Here is a 22,093-nt window from a genome sequence, read left to right on the forward strand (position 1 = left end):
TTATATATGGTGTATTACTATATATAAGCTACAGAGCAATTTCAAATTTGTGTTTGGATATGAATGTAAAATGGAAAATACATTATTTGGTATTAATATTATATATTTTCTAAGTAGATTAATGATTGAGTTTGCTTGACATGAGGGTTTACCTTTTGAGCTGTGCTGCAGCTTTGGAAATTCCAACTAGCCTTGAATATGTACGATAAAAATCATCATTTCTCTACTAAAATAATTAAATATAATAATATAAAAACATTAAGGAAAACAATCTTTTTCATGAACGTAGTTTATTAATATAACAATAACCAGTATGTGGGATTATTAGCAAACACTTTAAACAGGCAAAATTCATATTGATCTTGTAAGTGCCGTTTAATCTCATGATGACTTATGGCAGCAGCAGGACAAAGAATGGACTGAATGCTAGCTGTTGTTGAAGGCTTGACTTTGATTAACTCCTGTTACAAACTAGCATGAAACCGAGCAATGAAAATAGGAATTTCTGCAAATAAATCATCCGGGTAGGTAGCAAACCAGCCAGCAGAGAACACCATCGTTTGTGTGTGTGTGTGTGTGTGTGTATGAGTTTGCCAATTATCTTATAAACTACGTCTCTTTTAAAATGGTCTGCCAGCTCTTACAAATTAATCGGTTAATACACAAGTCAATACAAATTTGCATATACAAAGAAAAACACATGTTTGTAAGCTACTTCTTCCTATATAGTTTAGTATTATGAGACATGTTTGTGTGTGAGTATACAAATTTATATCCCCACCATTTTTTGTGCATTCCAATAACTAAAAATCATTTAATTTTTATTTTTATAGTCTCATCATAAAGTTATGAAATTAATGTAGAAATATGTATATAGCGGCAGTATACAATTTTATCAAACGGTTTATTAAATTGATACAAAATATATTTATCATAGTTTTAATAAATTTGTATTTAGTGGTCCTTCCCCAACTATTTGTGAAGGCGACAGGCGTTGAAGGTGGTGCACTGTAAGTGAACACAAAAATCTGATATTAATTTAAGTATATTTTTATTACCCTTATGTATTTAAAGAAATGAATCTCCTTAATAAATATTCGACCGACAATTATCCTTAATAGAAATATATATATAGTAGCATATGCTCCACCTTTCCGCAAACAATAAATGAAAGATTTTTTTAATCAATCTTATAATAAATGAGAGAATATATATAATTTTACATTGTATATTCTCTACCGCTGCTTAATAAAATATTGTAATATGGTATGTTAAGCCTATGCAAGCATTACAATGTTAAATTTGTTTTACATTTATGTTGCTAATATATTCTAATAAAGTATTACACACAATATTATTCAATATATATATATATATTTAAAAAGCGTATGTGTCACAAACGCTTGGGTTTTATGATACATCTTTGTAGGAGTGTTTATGAAAGCTTCTAAGTTTAGAGTTATTTCCTAAATGCAATATAAAAATAGGATGATATTTAAAATTTATTATTACTAATCACCGATAACCATATAAGGTGAAACATCATTAATACAAAATTATGTCGCTTTTAACATTTTATTTACGGGCTAATTAGGATTGCATTAAAGTTAAGGCATAATTACCATTCCGTATATAAAGCGTTAAGTAACATAACTTTTGCTTAAAACAATTCTTATTAGATCATGGAATATAGGGAGATCTTCGCAGATATTGAATAACATGATTTACTCCGTTTTATTATTAAAAGGCATTTAAATTGCTACGAAATGGAAAGCTGAACCTGCAATAAACATTTGCACGAAAATATCAAAACTTAAATTAATACTAGCATTTGGTATACATTTTTTATGATAATACTTCTTAATTGTGTACATTTTACTGATATAGAGAGTAAGTTTATTTTATTGTTACAAATTTTGATGAAAATTTCAATTTAAATTTTATCGATAAAATATATTAATACTGATACGACTCTTTCCTTTTATGCGACTGTATGTTAGATACCTAATTTTAAACCGTATTCTTAAAATGATGTATGGACCGTGTTTAACATTTAGAAAAAGTAGAGAATAATAAATTGAAAACATTCTATTACTTATTTTACCAACGGAATACGATTTTACATTTGTCTTGAAGTGAACATATAAGGATTCAATCTACCATATTTTTAGCAAATACAAAAAGATATTCCATTCCCCCCAACAACGCAGAAATTGGAATATCCTTGGGTGTGCCAAATACGTTATAATATTCTACATAGGCAATTTTAAGGTTGTCTGTCCCTTAAGGGGTATACTTTCATTATGCTTATAATTTAATGGAAGTAATTTACCCTTGTTAAAATGCTGGATAGAATCTAGCTCGTTCTATCGAAAAAAGATAAATTCTATCCCAGCATTTTAAAAACGGTCATTAATTATCGATATTAAAAAAAAAAAGAATCATTGCTTATCGATTGTAAATTTATAAAGGACAGATTCACAAGCAATGCAAATTTAGTTTATTATTAAAAACAAACTGTTTAAAATGTCTTATTCGAGTAATATGAATATAAAGAAAAGTTCATCTGTTTATTACGAAGATGGATATGTATATCATAAGAGTAAAGTATATAGAAAAAATAACGGTGATATTATTCTGTAAGTTCATCTCCATTACAAAATAAAATAATTATTATATTTTCAAAAATACATATTTTTGCAGCTATTTAAAATGTAATGTGCCTGGTTGTCGGGGAACAGCAAAATTGAGAGGCAATATGTTTGCAAGTGGAGCAATCCATAACCACGACAAGCCTTCCAATTACAAGGCAATAGCAGTTTTTAGAAAGAATATGTACGAGACAATAGAATCTGTGCCGTGCACGTCAAAACAGGCCTATAATATTTGTGCCAACAGGTATATTCTTAAATTAAATTCAATTTCAATTAACCTGTTTTACAGATAATAATTTTATTCTTAACAGTATTTGCAAATTCGTATATTCTCGCTTCAATTTTAATAATTATTTATTTACATTTCATTGTAAAACACTATATTGAATTTAAATAAAAAAAAAATAATCTTTGAAATTAAAGTTAGAATCTAATATAATTGCAAATAATAATTGTTATTTTAGTGCAATATTGTGTAAAGATTGGTTAAATTAACGAAATCTTCTCGCATTCTAGGCATCCACTAGGATCACAGGAAATTTCGTTTCCGGAAATAAAGAGAACGTTAAATAAGTGGAAATCAAAACATTTTCCTTCGCCACCGAAAATGTTAAAAAACTGTGCAATGATTTTGAGTTGTAATAAATGGAAAGAATTTCTATCTTTTTCACAAGGAGAGGAGAAATATGAAATAAAAATGTTACATTATGCAAAAGGCAATAATATAGCTGTCATATTTGTAGAAAACACATTATGTAGCTGTTTAAATGGATGTAAAACCATTAGTATGGACGGTACGTTTCGAGCAGTACCAATAAAAGATGCCAGCCAGATGATAACAATTATGGGTAAAATCAAAGATAAGGTGACATATGTATAATAATTTATAAACAAATTTCTTTATTTGATATATTAGGTTGGAATTAATATGTTATTTATACTTCTACAGTTTTTTCCGTTTATTTGGATTTTGCTAAATACGAAAATCCAAGAATTTTATATAAATACGTTGATGTTCATAAAAAATCAATTGCTTCCGGACTTTAAACCTGACACTTGCATAACCGATTATGAAATAGGATTACAAAATGCAATAATAGCAGTATTTCCTTCTGTTCAAATGCAAGGCTGCTATTTTTACTATGTGCAGGTATAGTAATCTTATTTATTATTATATGTTAAAAATACTCCTTTGTTAAGTTATCTAATATTTTTCAGAGTATTCGAAAACAAATTAAAAAACGAAAAATTTTGAGTAAAATAAAAGATATGGACATAAATGTTGCTTCTAAAGTATTTTTATTAATTAGAAAAATATATAATTTACCATACTTACCGTCCAAATATATAAAAAAAGGATTTTTGTTAATAAAAGAAACAGCAAAAACTGAGGAACTGGAATTATTATTTAAAACATTAATAAATTATATATTCAACCAATGGATTTCAAAAACAGATCCTAAAATTTTAAGTGTATATAAAGTTGAGGATACTACTAACAATGCCCAAGAGCGGTATCATAGAACAATTAATAACTTAATAGGAGTTCGACCACAATTTTCAAAATTTTGTTGTAAGTAAATTAACATTAGAACATTACAAAAAATAATAAACGTTATAAAAATATGTAATTATATAACAGGCTTTTTCACGTTTATATGTAATTTAAAACCAAAACCCCCTTATAAACTATATTGACTCGGTATACAGTTTTCTGAATAAGACTAATACTTATTCGGTTTCAGCGTTCTGTGTTAATATCAGTTATATATCCATAGATAAATTAATTCAACTAATCAAAGAAACTGAAAGGGAACGGAAGCAGTTAAATAATAATAAAAAATAAGAACACTGCAGCCAAGAAAAAATAAAAAAAAATTTACAAAATATTTAGAAGCCGCATGGGTAAATTTGGAAAAGGATATAAATGTAAACGAAGATAGAGCAATTATAGATTTTTTAAACATTGTGTCTTTTAAAAACGAAGATTTAATTATGAAAATAAGAAATTTAGTAAAAGGCAAATGTAAGTAGACAAATTCTATGTGAAATAGTTTAGTTAAATATATTTGAAATTGAAAAAATATAGAAAAATATTTCATAGAAAGTTGTATAGTCAAAGAGGACAGATGGTCACAGTATCTGATATAAGTTTTGATAGATTTTCTTAAAATAATTGCGAAGGTCACCTTCAGTTTTTTTAATCAAAATACATTTTTGTATTGCAAATTCTAGTAATTTAGCTAAACGGATTATAAAGCAGAATAATTATTTATAATTTCATTCAATCCTTTAAAAAAGATGTCGATTTTGAATTATAAAGAGCCAAACCACTTTATTCGAATGTGTACACATGCAATGGATATCCCAAAACTTCAGACAAACCTGAAATCGCCCAGAACAAACCTTATTCTGGTTAATTATAAGTTAACCCGTAGTTAAAATGGTAGAGTTTAAACCACAGGAACGTTAACATTTTAACTGCGGATTAACTTTAACCGAAAAGTTTGTCCTGGACCTTAAGTGCGTATATTATTTAAAATATATATACAGGGTGAGGCACTTAAGCCGCCCCAGAATACGAATGCCGAAAGAGGTGTATCTCTTTAACTATAACAGATATTCAATTTTTCCATAGGACATTTTCGAAGCCTCTTGTTATTTGCTTTCAGAAAGGTTCTATGCAAAAATTGAATATCTTTTATAGGTGAAGAGATACGCGCCTTTCTGCATCCATATTCTGGGGCGGCTTAAGTGCCTCACCCTGTATATACTCGTATATACTATATACTATACATAAATATGGGTAGATACGAGGACGTACCCATAACTGTCATTTAGTAAAAACTTCTACATTTATATATCCATATATACGCAAATACGCATGTATACGCGAAAATAACAAACACTATTAGTCAGTATAGGTAGATACTAGGACGTATTCATAACTACTACTGTGTACAACTTTAAACTTAAATATATCCATACAACTATAGGGAAGATGAATTAGGGCCAAAAACGTGTATATGGATAAGACACTTTAACGAGTTTGCAATGTTTAGGTTCAAGCTCAAAATTTTATACATAGAGAGCATTCTTTCGTGTTTATATCTCACTAAATGTAATATACGTAATACACAGTTTAGGTCTACTAAATACAAGATTTCTAATATGTTTGTAAATTTCTAAGGATCTCAGAAACCAAAGAGTCCAGAAGCATATACATTTTCTTAGGCGAGTTAGGCTGAAAAGAGACACCCCAGACCTCTCCAAAATGGCCCAGATATAAGTTTTTTAAATACTCTTTAGTTAAGCAATTGTAGCTTAATTAACAAGTTCCTCGCCTTCTAGAAATCCGATAAAGACGAGAGTAGTCTCGTTGGACTCACCTTGGTGCATATTTTCATCCTGCACCAAAAAATATGGTCATGCAATTTTATCGCATAATAGGATGGGATACGTCGAGACAAGAAAAATAAGCCCTCGCAGAGCTCGCTACGATGCTCCGTTCGCGAGATATGAAGTTTTTAAGTATTTGTTGGTTAAACAATTTGTAGCTTAACTAATGGATTTCTCAGCTTCTAGAAGTCGGATTGGGATAAGACTAGTCTCGTTGGACTCGTCTTGGTGCATATTTTCATCCTGCACCAAAAAATATGGTCATGCAATTTTATCGCATAATCGGATGGGATCCGGCGAGACAAGAAAAATAAGCCTTCGCAGAGCTCTCTAGGATGCTCCGTTCGCGAGATATGAATTTTTTAAGTATTTGATGGTTAAACAATTTGTAGCTTAACTAATGGATTTCTCAGCTTCTAGACATCCGATCAAGACGAGATTTGTCTTGCTGAACTCATCTTTGCCTATATTTTTATTCTGAGGTAAAATATATAGTCCGGCAATTTTATGGCAGAATCGGATAAAAAATGTCGAGACACACAAGCAACCGGAGTCCTTGCAGAGCTGCCTACAATGCTCCGTTCGCAAGATATAAATGATTGAAGTATTTTGTAGTTAAACAATCTGTAGTACAAAGGGAATTCATAAATTATTTCAATATTATGCCAGTCGGCTTTAATGTAAATTTGTGTGAATAGATTGAAATTTCGTTAAAAAAATTGAACCTCTAGCAAATGCTATTTAAGGGGATGCATTGAGCGACTCAAACACTCATTCAAGTTTATCTTCCAAATTATTAGGAATATGTACTTTTTTGTAGAGATTAAATTTACTCTTTTGACTGTACTGAAGCGTGCTACAAACTCGATTTCTCAAAATTATAAAAAATAATTTTCATAAAAATTATGAATACTTGTAATTTTGTTGGTCATAATAATATTGAAAATTAGGCCTTGTAGCGTGCTAAGGAAAAGTTCTATGACTAATTTGAGACCAAGAAGAAACAAATATACCTAAAAATGTGGAAGATTTTTTTGAAAAACTAAATTAGCTATTGAAAGACAAGTTTTACACTATTTTACGGACGGAGAAGTTTCACAGTGCGTTAGACAAGGACAAGCCTATTAGCTCTCCTCGCTTTAGAAGGGGTACCCACTCTCTCCCAACCATTTCCCGCTAAACAAACCAACTCTCCTACACACAGAAAGGTGGCTGGCTAACGCTGCCTGTCGGTGTGAATCCGTAGCGTAATGTAACAATAAATCATTATTTCTAGGTTTTAGGGTTAGGTTTTCGCAAAACCGACCTTGTACCGTCCTTCCATATCATTTCAGGAGGCTACAGTAAAATTTTCAAAGTATTTTGTCATCTACAAGTCTCAAAAAACTTGAATTATTTGACGAAAGCGTGACTCGTATCAGCCGACGCTGATGCGCTACACAACTTAGTGATCAGCGTCGGCTGATACGAGTCACGCTTTCGTCAACTAATTCAAGTTTTTTGAGACTTGTAGATGACAAAATACTTTGAAAATTTTACTGTAGCCTCCTGAAATGATATGGAAGGACGGTACAAGGTCGGTTTTGCGAAAACCTAACCCTAAAACCTAGAAATAATGATTTATTGTTACATTACGCTACGGATTCACACCGACAGGCAGCGTTAGCCAGCCACCTTGCTGTGTGTAGGAGAGTTGGTTTGTTTAGCGGGAAATGGTTGGGAGAGAGTGGGTACCCCTTCTAAAGCGAGGAGAGCTAATAGGCTTGTCCTTGTCTAACGCACTGTGAAACTTCTCCGTCCGTAAAATAGTGTAAAACTTGTCTTTCAATAGCTAATTTAGTTTTTCAAAAAAATCTTCCACATTTTTAGGTATATTTGTTTCTTCTTGGTCTCAAATTAGTCATAGAACTTTTTCTTAGCACGCTACAAGGCCTAATTTTCAATATTATTATGACTAACAAAATTACAAGTATTCATAATTTTTATGAAAATTATTTTTTATAATTTTGAGAAATCGAGTTTGTAGCGCGCTTCAGTACAGTCAAAAGAGTAAATTTAATCTCTACAAAAAAGTACATATTCCTAATAATTTGGAAGATAAACTTGAATGAGTGTTTGAGTCGCTCAATGCATCCCCTTAAATAGCATTTGCTAGAGGTTCAATTTTTTTAACGAAATTTCAATCTATTCACACAAATTTACATTAAAGCCGACTGGCATAATATTGAAATAATTTATGAATTCACTTTGTACTACAGATTGTTTAACTACAAAATACTTCAATCATTTATATCTTGCGAACGGAGCATTGTAGGCAGCTCTGCAAGGACTCCGGTTGCTTGTATGTCTCGACATTTTTTATCCGATTCTGCCATAAAATTGCCGGACTATATATTTTACCTCAGAATAAAAATATAGGCAAAGATGAGTTCAGCAAGACAAATCTCGTCTTGATCGGATGTCTAGAAGCTGAGAAATCCATTAGTTAAGCTACAAATTGTTTAACCATCAAATACTTAAAAAATTCATATCTCGCGAACGGAGCATCCTAGAGAGCTCTGCGAAGGCTTATTTTTCTTGTCTCGCCGGATCCCATCCGATTATGCGATAAAATTGCATGACCATATTTTTTGGTGCAGGATGAAAATATGCACCAAGACGAGTCCAACGAGACTAGTCTTATCCCAATCCGACTTCTAGAAGCTGAGAAATCCATTAGTTAAGCTACAAATTGTTTAACCAACAAATACTTAAAAACTTCATATCTCGCGAACGGAGCATCGTAGCGAGCTCTGCGAGGGCTTATTTTTCTTGTCTCGACGTATCCCATCCGATTATGCGATAAAATTGCATGACCATATTTTTTGGTGCAGGATGAAAATATGCACCAAGATGAGTCCAACGAGACTACTCTCGTCTTTATCGGATTTCTAGAAGGCGAGGAACTTGTTAATTAAGCTACAATTGCTTAACTAAAGAGTATTTAAAAAACTTATATCTGGGCCATTTTGGAGAGGTCTGGGGTGTCTCTTTTCAGCCTAACTCGCCTAAGAAAATGTATATGCCTCTGGACTCTTTGGTTTCTGAGATCCTTAGAAATTTACAAACATATTAGAAATCTTGTATTTAGTAGACCTAAACTGTGTATTACGTATATTACATTTAGTGAGATATAAACACGAAAGAATGCTCTCTATGTATAAAATTTTGAGCTTGAACCTAAACATTGCAAACTCGTTAAAGTGTCTTATCCATATACACGTTTTTGGCCCTAATTCATCTTCCCTATAGTTGTATGGATATATTTAAGTTTAAAGTTGTACACAGTAGTAGTTATGAGTACGTCCTAGTATCTACCTATACTGACTAATAGTGTTTGTTATTTACGCGTATACATGCGTATTTGCGTATATATGGATATATAAATGTAGAAGTTTTTACTAAATGACAGTTATGGGTACGTCCTCGTATCTACCCATATTTATGTATAGTATATAGTATATACTAGTATATATATATATTTTCGTATATAATCATATATAATATATACTATGTATAAGTATAGGCAGATATAGGGACGGTACCTATAACTACCGTTTAGTAAAAACTTAAATTTGTGGAGACCGTCCTCATATATACCTTCAGACTTATTGAAGTTATGGGGACCGTCCTTACTTGTACCAGATGTACCGCTAAATACCATTTTACACAAGATTTGGTCCCCGTATCCCCCGTATCTACCCGATTAGACACATATATATATATATATATATCAAACAAATCATCTGGAAGTCTTATATTTAAATTTAAGAAGGATATTGTAATAATAATGTAGGGTATATGTATAATAATTTTATTAATTTCGTTTGTTAACAAATTAATGCTATTTTCGTGTATCTTTCTACGCTAAAATAAAAATATTTTCTTAAACTATAAAATTATCTAATGTAGATCTGTTTTACCCAGGGGGGTGTAACTCTTATAGCAGCTTGACCAAAAATTTGACTGCGCTTGTGTCACCAACGAATTAATTCGCTAGGGGCGCTGAGTGTTCACTGACCAGAATTATATGCATGACAGATTGACAGATATTGTATAGTGAGAACAGACTATAGACAACATTTGATCTAAATAATCAAAATGCATTAGTGATAATTTTAACTAATTTTACTGTAAATCATAAAAGAAAAATTAATTTAGTTACTTATAGCAAGTGTAGTAAATTTTTTATCGAAGATTAAATCATTTGTTAACCTTAAATTATAAACTTATGTCCATAATTCTACTGTTGAGTAGTATATGTATGTACAGCCTTTATGAGTATCTGTTTTTATAATATTTTTAAATGAAAATACAGGATTAATTCAAACTCTTAATCATACAATATTTATTCAAATTTCGTAATAAAAAATATATTTCTTTAAAAGTTTTTTACATGCTATTATCCTTCATACAATATTAAACAAGTTGAAAACTTTATGTTTTATAATATTTTGCTTCCTTTTTCTTCATTTGACATTTTCTTATACACTGTTTGTTAGATTTTGTGCAAAATTCTCGCATTCTTATTTGTAAGTAAATAATGATAATACGTGATATAATATCAGTTTTGTGAATAACACAGGGAAAGTTTAACATATCATTATTAATAAAATCATTAATCAATAGATCAGCAACATATGGGGAATGACAATGTCTATTAAAGCCTTCTTCTAGCTTTAATATAAAATTATACAGTTTTTTATTTGGATGGTCGAAACAATTTGTTAATGTAGACATGGAAACATTACTTGGTATATGTTGATTATGCTTGAAATTACTTGATATAGCATTTAAACATTGCTCACAAGAAATTTTAGATAATCGTTTTACGATATAGCTTGTTAAACAATAAGCTACACAATTAATAGTTTCAGGCATGGAATAATCATGTCCATTTTCTACGATATCATAAAAATCCCAGTTATCATCTGCTACAGAATGCTCAATTTTTTCTTTAATTAGTATAGGTAATGGAGTATCAGATTTGGTTTGTTGAAATATGGATCTTATTTCCGATAAAGAGAATAATGGCTCATAAGTTTCATGATCATGCAATGAAACAGAGCAATTTCCTTTCTGCGGTGGTTTTAAAATTCCAAAAATACAATGAATTTTATATAGTTGAAGGAAGGTGGGATTTGTAGGGTGGTCATTGGAGCTACAGGACTGTCGAATGCATCCAAAAAATCTCTATAGAAATAGTAATAATAGTAGGAAAATGATTAAATTTTCTATTGAACGTTCAGTTATTCAAAATTAAAAACTACTAATAATAGCACAAAATAATCTAAAAGTATACCAAGAATGTTGAAAAGATATTTTTAAAATACTAAGGGGATTCTTTGCATAGTTTGTGCTATTAGGTATGCAGATTATCTATATTTCAAATTCAACAATGAGAAATCTCAGATGCTTTTACCTCAATTGGATCTTGATTCAATCTACCAGTAGGGACCAAAGAGAGATTATAAGTTTGGGTCAAATAATTAATTATTTCTAACATGGAATGAAGAGATACTCTCAGACCTTGCGCAGTTGATTTTGTTAAAAATCTATCTTTAGGAATCGCACCTTTTTCTACAAGTTCCTCCCAATTGTTTAGTTTATTTAAACTTTCTTGCAAAATCTAAAAAAAGAGGCAATTATTTTATATATAATTAGATATATGTATACGTTTCTTTTTCCAGAAAAAGTAGCTATCAGGTGATGTTTCACTAACTTTGTAGTCAGCACTATCTGTAGTGACACCTTGCGACTGTGGTCTGTTTAAAGCATCAAAAAGATCGTTAATCCATTGACAGAAATTGATTGTTGATTGACAATCCGTTAATTCTGGACAAGAGTTCTTGTAAAATGCCATTGATCGAGCAACAGAATTGCTAAATACCTATTGAAAATCAAGTAAAATTGGTTATAAAACATATTTAACCATTCATTGCAAGTTTATTTTTAAACATTATTATTTATGATTATCTTAAATAATATGGAAAACATAACATGCCTGAACAGCTAGTGAAACCCTCATTTTTGCAACGTTATTCAAATTAACATGATGTGATGTTAATTTAGGGGCCAAAGTTTGCTTGTCCTTTTCCTGTAAAAATTTTATATGGTTCCATTGTATCAGAGGCTCTTCAGTTTTTATCTAATAACAAAGAAATCATTTCATAAATAATTAGACAAATATTTTTAAATCAAAGGTAAAAAAAGTAGAAATACATATAAAAGAGTTAAAAACCATTAAAAAAGTGCATTCAAATATTTCAAAAAATACCTGCAAATCAGCTGATGATAAACGGTTTCTAATACATTTAATTAAATGTGGAGTATCAGAGAAAACAAAGACTTTGCGGTCATCATTTAACGGGTGCTTAAAAAAACAACTTATTCTTTCACTATTAGAAATATTCCCATTTATGCCACAAACGTCCCAGAATTTTCTATTGGTAGAAGCACCATCACTAATTACGCCATGAATATAAGCACCTGCTTCTTCTAAAAGCACAATACATTTCAAAATTATCTGTGCCAATGTTACCCCATGGACAGGGCCGTGAGAAGCGAAAACGCTGACAGGTTGGGAATAGGAATCATAAATTGGATGAAACATCATAACAAGTCCGTAATTAGCTTCTTTAGTGAGATCTTTTTCCATTGAATTTTCATCTCCAAAGTCAACTAAACCTCGGTATGTTAAATTTTTTGAATTTACACTAATACTTTGTCTTGTTGCCATTTCATCAATTAAAATTACGCCGTGTTTCTGATTATCGTTTTTCGTTTTCATATATTTTTTAAATAATGTAAAAAATGACGAATCAAAACCGCAGGAGACGTCAATCAATGACAAGTACCTGTAAAATTAAACTATTTTATAGATTTCTGAATATATAACTTTTTGAACATCAAGAGAAAATTTTAAACATAAAATAACTCTTACTTTCTTATTGTTCTAACACATGGAAGGGGTAAGTATTTGTTGTCTCTTAAAAATTTATAACATTTTGGTGATTTCATATGCAACAGTAGAGATGATATCAACCACTCATCTGAATATTTTCGACCTTGGGGCCTTTCGTGTTTTGAAGATTTAATAATTTCTTTTATAACACTATGTTCATTTCTAGAAATATTAGCCTGAGCTAAAATATTATTTAATTTATTTTCACTAATAGTTTTTAGTTTAAGCTTTGTTTCGTTTAATAGTGATTTCAAATAAAAGATTTTATTCTGAGCTCGACAGTTTGCTCTTCTTTCAACATAAAATTTTTTGGTTATTCGTACATATTTTTGCCTTTTACTTAGAGAGCTACCTTCTCGTTGTAATCGGCTGTTCTTTTTGTTAATTGTTTTACGTATCCTTTCACAGCGCACACATCTAAGTAACGACACATCCTGCATAATATATGGACAATTAATGTGTCGAAAATTATATTGTGAGTCTTTGAAGGAAATGCTGCTTTTATATTCAACACATGAAAAATAACCAGGACAAATTTTTAAACTATGTATTTCTTGTATAATTGATTGCAATTCCTCATAATTTGTCATTATTTTTGGAAATCCAAAATAAGTAGGATCAAAAGATTTGTTTTTGAATGTAATGTATAGATTCAAATCTTTATCAATGCTAACACACTTATGTGATGCAAGTGTTAGTTCGCAGCTCACTACTCTACTAATCATTTGAATAAAATGTATAGATAGTTTTTCTGTTGCTGTTTTGACTACATTCCAGCCATCAGGAATTTCTATATTATTTTCTATATCACAGAAAGTTATTTCTGGTTCAACCAGTTTGTCATTCTGAACATAATTATTAGTATCATTATGCACCATTATCATTTCTTCATCAACACTGATATTTTCTACAATTGAAGACGTTGAGCTTATGAAACTTGAATTTCTTATTGAAAGTTGTTCATTATCTGGGACGAAGCAATCTTCATTATTATTGCTTACAACTTTGCTATCTTTCATCAAATTATTTTGTGTAAACTCTATTTTCTGTAAATTTAATGTGGGCACGCTGCCTGTTTTCAATTTTGGCCTTTTATATGTAGACTAAAAAAAGAAAGTAATTTGATCTTTGTATATATCAAACAAATCAGCCATATGATTGATCTTATTTTAAATACATAGGCTGATTCATAGTATGAATTATGCACTTCATTAATTAATAACTAATAACTTACCACGCCTAAAACTTTGCCAGTTTTTACATCTAATAACTCTCGTTTTCGTATTATATTGTCTTCATTAAAATGTTTTTCACAGACGAAATGAGAAGAAGAAATGACTAAATCATTTCTATTTATAGCTTTTTGCCACTGATTTAAAAGCTCTGAATCTTTTGGAGCAGAAAACATATGCACTATTTCTGTAGAGCTATAGCTTGTTTTGCAGCCAATAATTATACAGCGAGGCATTTTATTACCGTTAAGAAAAAAGTTAAAACTTATAAATATTTTTTTATGTATATATAGCATTAGATTTTGCAATTGTCAGCGAACTTTCACCAATTTGGTTATGCCCGTTATGCCTCAGATCTTTGGAAAAAATTTGACCATTTTAGGTTATAGGCTTATGTGATGCATTTTTTAATTTCTTATAATTTGCTTCTTTCAAGATTGACAAGAATGGCAAGATTATATCATTAACCCACTTCATGTGCTATGTAAGATTAGGTTGGGTAGGGTGGATCAGTGAACACTTAACGCCTCTAGCGGATTAGTTTAATGGTGACAAAATAATAGTCAATTATTTACATCAGTTGCACCTCCCTGGTTTTACCCTATTCGAAGCACTGCCATGTTGTTTCGCATCAGTTTCGATAGATGGCGCGAGGGCATAATCATCTGTGGTTCAAAATAAAATCGTGTGTTCGTAAAATGGTCTTTTATGATTTTTTTATTCATGCACCATGGTGTCACAATGACTTTTACAGTTCTTTATCTTTTGATGCTTGAAAAGATACACGTTGTATCTCGATATTCACGCACTCGCTTCACCACAGGATCTAACTCCTTAGCGAGCGAACCGGAAAAGGTGAGGACTACTTTCATGAACGGAAGTTCCGGGCTTCGTTTTAAATGTCTCCTGTAATTTATACTTTTTTGAATTTCGCGCCTCTCGAGGGCGCACGTTGCGAATTTGTCCCGCTGCGTGGCGTCAGGGCCGCCAACCCGTGCATGAGTGTGTTGGAGCAGTGTCAAGGCTGCCACAGTACTCCCCCCTGAAAAAAAATGTCAATTTGTTGAGGTTTGTTGTTCCTTCTTGAATTTAACTCGTTTGTAGGTTCGGGTTGGTTTATCCATCATCGATTGCCACATGTGAGGTTGATTGTTTGGTTCTGGTTCTGGTTGTTCACCGAGTTCCTGTGTGTCCTGGGGGTCGTCCGTTTTGCTGACGTACGCTGGCTTCAATCTATCGACAGATATGTTTTTTACCTCATTGTCTACTTGTACTTGAAAAACTCTGTCAGACAGTCTTTGTATAACTTTGTAGGGCCCACCATAAGGCGGTTCCAGCGGCCTTCGGACGTGGTCACTTCTGATGAATACATGGGTGCAAGTGTTTATATCCTTGAGTAAGAACATCCTGGTTTTCGTGTGGTGTGCCGTTGGTGTTGGTCTCATGGCTCGCATTGTCTCTCTGAGTTCGTCTTGGAAGATTTTGGGATTGGCTGGTTCATCCATGGAAACGAAGAAATCGCCAGGTATTCTCAGAGTGGTGCCATACAGGAGCTCTGCAGGTGTGGTTTGCAAGTCCTCCTTGAAGGATGTCCTGAGTCCAAGCATGACAATGGGAAGAACCTCCATCCAGGGTTTTGGAGAGCACATCAGAGCTGCTTTTAAGGTACGATGCCATCGTTCTACCATGCCGTTAGATTGGGGGTGATAGGATGTGGTTCTGAGTTTTTTAGCACCCACAGCCTGTGTCAGCGACTGAAAAAGCGCAGCCTCAAACTGTGTGCCTTGATCAGATGTGATGGAGATAGGAGTCCCATAACGAGCAATCCAGTGTGTGAAAAGAGCTTGGGTTATTGTCTTGGCTGTGATGTCCTTCAATGGTATGGCCTCGGGCCATCGAGTGAAGCGATCAATGATGGTGAGACAGTATTGGTATCCGCTGATGGCTGGCAGCATGATTATATCCAGATGGATATGATTAAATCTGTTGTCCGGGACTGTGATGTGGTTTGGTGTTAGCCGGTTATGTCTGCTGACCTTGGAACGTTGACAGCTTACACATTCTCGTGCCCACTTTATGGCATCCTTGTTGACATTCGTCCAGACAAATTTGCTGCGCAGCTCTCTGGAGGTTGCACGAATGCTGGGATGTGAGGGAGCATGGATTATGTCAAATGCTAGTCTTCGTAGTGTTTCTGGTAGGTAAGGTTTTACTCTATCCTTTTCAACCTGGCAGTAGATTTCTATATTGGGCTCTACTGTTAGTTTTTGTAATCTTAATGATGTGTCGTTGTTCAGCAGGTGCTGAAGCTCTTCATCTGCTTCCTGAGCTACATGTATAGCGTGAGCATCAAGCACGGTGGGCATTTGTATGCTCTGGATACGAGAGAGAGCATCTGCCGCTGAATTCTCCTGGCCTTGTATATATTCAATGTTGGTTGAAAACTGGGAGATATACTCCAATTGTCGTAGCTGGCGATCAGAAATCCTGTGCTGTTTCTGCTGGAATGCATGGATCAGTGGTTTGTGGTCGGTTCGTATGACAGGATTACGCCCTTCCAGTAGGTATTCAAAATATTTCATGGATGCAAATATGGCAAGTAATTCTCTGTCGTATGTTGAATATCTTTGCTCGGTGGGGCTGAGTTTTCTTGAGAAGAACCCTATCGGTTGCCAGTAGGTACCCTCATTCTGGTCCAGTGTTGCCCCTATTGCTGTGGTGGATGCGTCACAGGTCAAGCGCAATTTAGCCCCAGACGAAGGAAAGTGTAACAATGTGTTCTCAGCCAGGCGTTGCTTGCATAGTAAGAAGGCTTCCTCGGAAACGGCGTTCCAGCTGATTGGGGTTCTATCATTCTTTCTGGAGGATTTCAAGTACTCGTTGAGTGGAGCTTGGATAAGTGCTGCCTTTCTCATTGACCTTCTATAATAATTTATCATTCCTATAAATCGCCGTAACTCCACAACTGTTTCAGGTCTTGGGTACTCTAGGATCTTCTCCACTCGTTCAGTTGAAGGTAGATATCCCTGTTTGCTTATCTTGAATCCCAGGAAGTCGATATCCTCTCGTCCCAATTGGCACTTGTGAGGATTGATTGACAGGTTTGAATCTTTCAAGACTTTGAAAACGGCTTTCAGGTGAGTTTCGTGTTGAGTTTTGTTTTCAGACATGACTAGGATGTCGTCGACATAGACGAATACGAACTCGAGTTCTCGAAACACGTGATTTATGTAGCGCTGGAACGATTGTGTGGCGTTTTTCAACCCGAAGGGCATAGCCACATACTCGTAGAGGCCCCAGGGTGTTGTAATTGCTGTTTTCTGTACATCTTCTTCCGCCATAGGTATCTGATGGTAGGCCTTTGTTAAATCCAGAGAGGAGAATACAGTCTTTCCATGAAGCAAAGGAAAAAGATCCTGTATTAATGGTGGAGCATATTTATCAGGTACAGTGATAGCATTTAGTCTGCGATAGTCCCCACAAACCCTGAAGGTGCCATCCTTTTTAGGTGCTACATGAATTGGGCTTGCCCAAGGGCTTCTTGAGGGTCGTAAGGTTCCTGCTTCAAGAAGAGCATTTATCTCGGCTTTGGCGGCGGCTGCCCTTTCACCGAAAATCTTACGAGATCTCTCAAACACGGGTGGTCCTGTCGTGACGATCCGGTGTGCAAAACTCATGTCCTTGAGTGTAGGTCTGCCTGTGGGCTTTGTAATCTCTTCATATTGAGCGAGAAGGTATGCGTAGGGCTCGGAGAGATTGATTGTTGACAGATTGGTAAGGCTGCTCCTCAATATTTCTCCTTTCGACGTGAGACTCGTGATGGCGTCAATCAATCTACCGTGTTTCAGGTCTATAAGCAGGTTGAAATGCGTGAGGAAGTCAGCACCGATGATTGCCGATGGCACGTCTGCCAGGATGAAAGTCCACTGGAAGCTCCTGCGTAAACCCAAATCTAGATTCAGTTTTTGTTCTCCGAAAGTAGGTATCTGTGTCGTGTTTGCGGCATATAGCGTCAGGTCTTGCCTTCTTAGGGCCTTTTTCAGATTCCCCACGGGCACTATAGACAGCATGGATCCTGAGTCTATAAGAAACCTTTGCCCGGACTTCTTGTCTCTGAGATGCAGGCGTTTTTCGTGGGCCACCTGAGTGATTCCGCTGTCATCAGCTGATCTTGAGGATGACAGCAAGGTTAGTTTTCCGGAGCGGAATTTGGGTGTGAGTAGAGAAGGCATCCCTCGGCGCACTTCTGCGCTTGCTTGCCGAATCTTTCGTGATAATAGCAGAGATTTTTTGTTCTAGCAGGAGATTTGGTTCGGGATCTACTCCGATGCGGTCTGCCTGAGCCTGGGCGTGATTCTGTTTGCGCTCCCTGACCCTTAATTTCTTTTATTTCCTGCATGCAGGTCAAGAGAAGAGCCTGCATGTCTTGGAGTTGCTTCGCGAGTCCCTCATTGCTGGTCGCATGTGGTTTACTAGACGTAGTCGCCATTACGTACGAGGAACTAAATGCTTCCACTAGTCGGTCAGCCATTTCTGCCACGGCTTCCAGATCCATGTTATTTGAAGTAAGCAAGTGTGGCCGTATGTGGGCTGGCAGCCTCTCCAGCCATAGCTGATGTAGAATCTCCTTCCCAATTTCACCTTTTGCTAATACTTTCATCTCTCTGAGGAGTTGGGAGGGTTTGCGATCTCCTAGGACTAGATTTTTTAGAAGCTGGTCTACCTGTTTGACTCGTGAGTCGAGCAGTCTTTGTAAGATGACCGTTTTTAAATTCTCATATAGATTTTTTTCCGGCGGGTTCTTTAATATGTCGGTTATCTGTTTTAGAGTTCCAACATCCAGTGCCCTTATGACGGCTAGATATTTGGTTTGGTCTTTGGTTACTCGCGATGACACAAATTCAGCCTCAGCGACGATGAACCAGATGTCTGGTGCTTCTTGCATGAAAGAAGGAAGTTTTCCTTGCCATGTGGCCATGACTTCTTGCGGCGCGCTCTTAGCGGTAGAATTGTGTCGTTCCGTCTCTTGGCCAAGATTCTCTGGTTCATTTACTTGGTCCTGTTCATTTTCCAGGTCCAGGAGGGATCTCTGAACTTCTCGCGTCTCGACTCCTTCACGTGGGACCATTCTATCCTGGGTAGGTGTCCGGTGCAAACTCATTCTGGCCCACCTGCAGATTCACGAGCTGAGTGTTTTCCACACGCTTTTGCACCTTGAAAAGGTCTCTTCGGCAATTTTCACTTGAAACACCTTATCACGTCGGGGTCACCAATTTTTCTGTGGTTCAAAATAAAATCGTGTGTTCGTAAAATGGTCTTTTATGATTTTTTTATTCATGCACCATGGTGTCACAATGACTTTTACAGTTCTTTATCTTTTGATGCTTGAAAAGATACACGTTGTATCTCGATATTCACGCACTCGCTTCACCACAGGATCTAACTCCTTAGCGAGCGAACCGGAAAAGGTGAGGACTACTTTCATGAACGGAAGTTCCGGGCTTCGTTTTAAATGTCTCCTGTAATTTATACTTTTTTGAATTTCGCGCCTCTCGAGGGCGCACGTTGCGAATTTGTCCCGCTGCGTGGCGTCAGGGCCGCCAACCCGTGCATGAGTGTGTTGGAGCAGTGTCAAGGCTGCCACACATCTGGAAGCTCAACGATGGGATCGAAGCGCCGCCTACCGGCAAGGATTGCTTCGGGACACGGCATGAGCAATCTCCCGTTTCATCTCTGTCATTACTATGCAAGAATTCAGGTCTGCACAATAAAAAATTTATACTTATGTAAAAATGTTTGTTTATTCATCCATAACCTCTTCTCTGTACCATTTCTGCTATTCCACATTGTTCCGAAATTCACATCAACACATTTACACAGAAATGTCAACGGAGCAGTTATGTTACAATTTAAGCGAGTGCTGACTTCGAGCTGACTCGAGAATCACTCATATACCAAAAATGTATAGATGACCGTGCGCAGTCGTTATTTTGGCCTAGTAATTTTTCGGAGAAAATTCCCTCTACCAGTGGCTGCGTTTCTAGCACCTAGCGCTACACGAGCGCTCCGCTAAATCTTGAAGCGCTCTAATTTGCAGCGCTTCGTATGTAGATCTTCTGGACAACATAGCGTTACTTTAGTACAGTTTCGGCCATTAATCTTGCGTCAGGCGAGGGGAAGTAGAAATTAAAGGGGTGAAGGGATATCTAGGGAGTTTGTCCGTAGCTGTCAAATGGCGCGATTAACCCTCAATTATGGATTGTAAACAAAAGTAATATTTTCGGAAAACGATTGCGGAAAAGAAGGAAGAATTTTAATACATAACAGAGAAGAAGAAATATATCAAATGAGTATAAATTAATAAAAAAAATGAAAATTATTGTGAATTTTTAAGAAAATATACTTTGTGGCTATTTTATTTTTGTTACAGGTGAAATCCTGTTATGATGGCTTTCTATTAAGGAAAAAAGTTCTTATAAACAAATAAGTGCAAAAGCATTAAGATATGAAGTATTTCTGTGTGGCCCAGTCATTTCGATAATTGTGACTTAATGTTATGATAGTGAATGTGTAAGCGATTAGTGTATATACAACAAACTCTTATTGTAAATTTAATAATCTTGTATGACAATGTTTTAATTGCTATTATTTTAAATTAAAGCTAGTTTAATTAACATATTATTTTTATTTCATCCCTTTCACAAAATTCTAAACACACATGGTAATTACCTATTCTTGTAGTAGTCATATATTCGTTAAATTACTTACAGAATTACAGCTGTTTATATTTGTAAAGCATAGCTGTTTGTTGCAATGATTTTTATTATTCAATGTGAGACAAATTGCATTGGGTTTAGGCAAATGTCTTATTGATCCGCCACATCCTTCCATATCTTATGTAATATTTATTTGCCTTGTTAGTTCTTTCTTTTAGTTTTCAAAATATACCAATATTTTTTTGCTATTTTTATATACACTCAGATATGGCTATTCTATTGAATAATTAATCTTATAAATGTCAAGATGATTGGTAAACCATTGTTCTATTAAATTTGAAGAATGAACACTTGAATTATTTTACTTATAATGTTTGGCATCTCTTCCATAGGATTTATATTTGAGAGGATGTTGTTCTCCAGTACATTTAAGTATACTGCTGAAATCATCTTGCTTTTAGCTTCAAATAATTCACATTTGGATATCCTTCCTCAATATATAATACATATTTTGTTAGTCCTATTTGTTTGTGAAATTTATCTGTTCTAAAACCTTAATTAATCCAGTTACTAGATATATAAAATATCATTTGCAAAGAATTGATATCTTTCTATCAATCTTAACAATATCATAATAGATGAAATGAAATAAGTATTCTATATTCAAAATGGATATCCATGCGTGTAGTTGGAAAACTATTTGAAGCTGAAAACAAGATGAACTCAGGAGTAGTATTGTCAGATCTGTGTGTATGTATAAATGAATAAAAAATTAATGTTATATGTTGTAGACTAGAAGAAAATAGTGTAACAGAGCCAAATAAATGTCGCATAAGATATGGAAGGATGTGGCGGATAAATAAGACATTTACCTAAACCCAATGCAATTTTTCTCACATTGAATAATAAAAATCATTGCAACAAAAAGCTATGCTTTACAAATATAAAACAGTTGTAATTTTGTAAGTATTTTAACGAATATATGACTACTACAAGAATAGGTAATTACCATGTGTGTTTAGAATTTTGAGAAAGGGATGAAATAAAAATAATATGTTAATTAAACTAGCTTTAATTTAAAATAATAGC

At 34.2% G+C, this 22,093-nt stretch overlaps 2 long non-coding RNA genes across 8 annotated transcripts; both read left to right on the forward strand.

Moving 5' to 3' along the window:
• The first annotated feature begins 17,020 nt into the window (after nucleotides 1–17,020).
• Nucleotides 17,021–18,002, forward strand: LOC136777443 (uncharacterized). 3 transcript variants are annotated; one of them, XR_010823242.1, is made up of 4 exons: nucleotides 17,021–17,187; nucleotides 17,263–17,304; nucleotides 17,455–17,733; nucleotides 17,797–18,002. It is a non-coding gene; the product is annotated as an uncharacterized lncRNA (long non-coding RNA). The 3 variants fall into 3 exon arrangements; XR_010823240.1 differs by having other exon boundaries at nucleotides 17,021–17,304; XR_010823243.1 differs by lacking the exons at nucleotides 17,021–17,187; nucleotides 17,263–17,304 and adding an exon at nucleotides 17,369–17,389.
• Nucleotides 18,003–18,016: 14 nt separating this feature from the next.
• LOC136777453 (uncharacterized) lies at nucleotides 18,017–19,557 on the forward strand. Of its 5 annotated transcripts, none has more exons than XR_010823246.1 (5): nucleotides 18,017–18,062; nucleotides 18,137–18,266; nucleotides 18,320–18,476; nucleotides 18,591–19,040; nucleotides 19,117–19,557. It is a non-coding gene; the product is annotated as an uncharacterized lncRNA (long non-coding RNA). The 5 variants fall into 5 exon arrangements; XR_010823247.1 differs by having other exon boundaries at nucleotides 18,332–18,503; XR_010823248.1 differs by having other exon boundaries at nucleotides 18,332–18,501; nucleotides 18,588–19,040.
• The last annotated feature ends 2,536 nt before the right edge of the window (nucleotides 19,558–22,093 follow it).

The sequence above is a fragment of the Prorops nasuta genome, unplaced genomic scaffold (genome assembly GCF_024137725.1).
Source record: "Prorops nasuta isolate Cenicafe-Biocafe unplaced genomic scaffold, Cenicafe_Pnas_1.2 PNAS00002, whole genome shotgun sequence".
Classification (NCBI taxonomy): domain Eukaryota; kingdom Metazoa; phylum Arthropoda; class Insecta; order Hymenoptera; family Bethylidae; genus Prorops; species Prorops nasuta.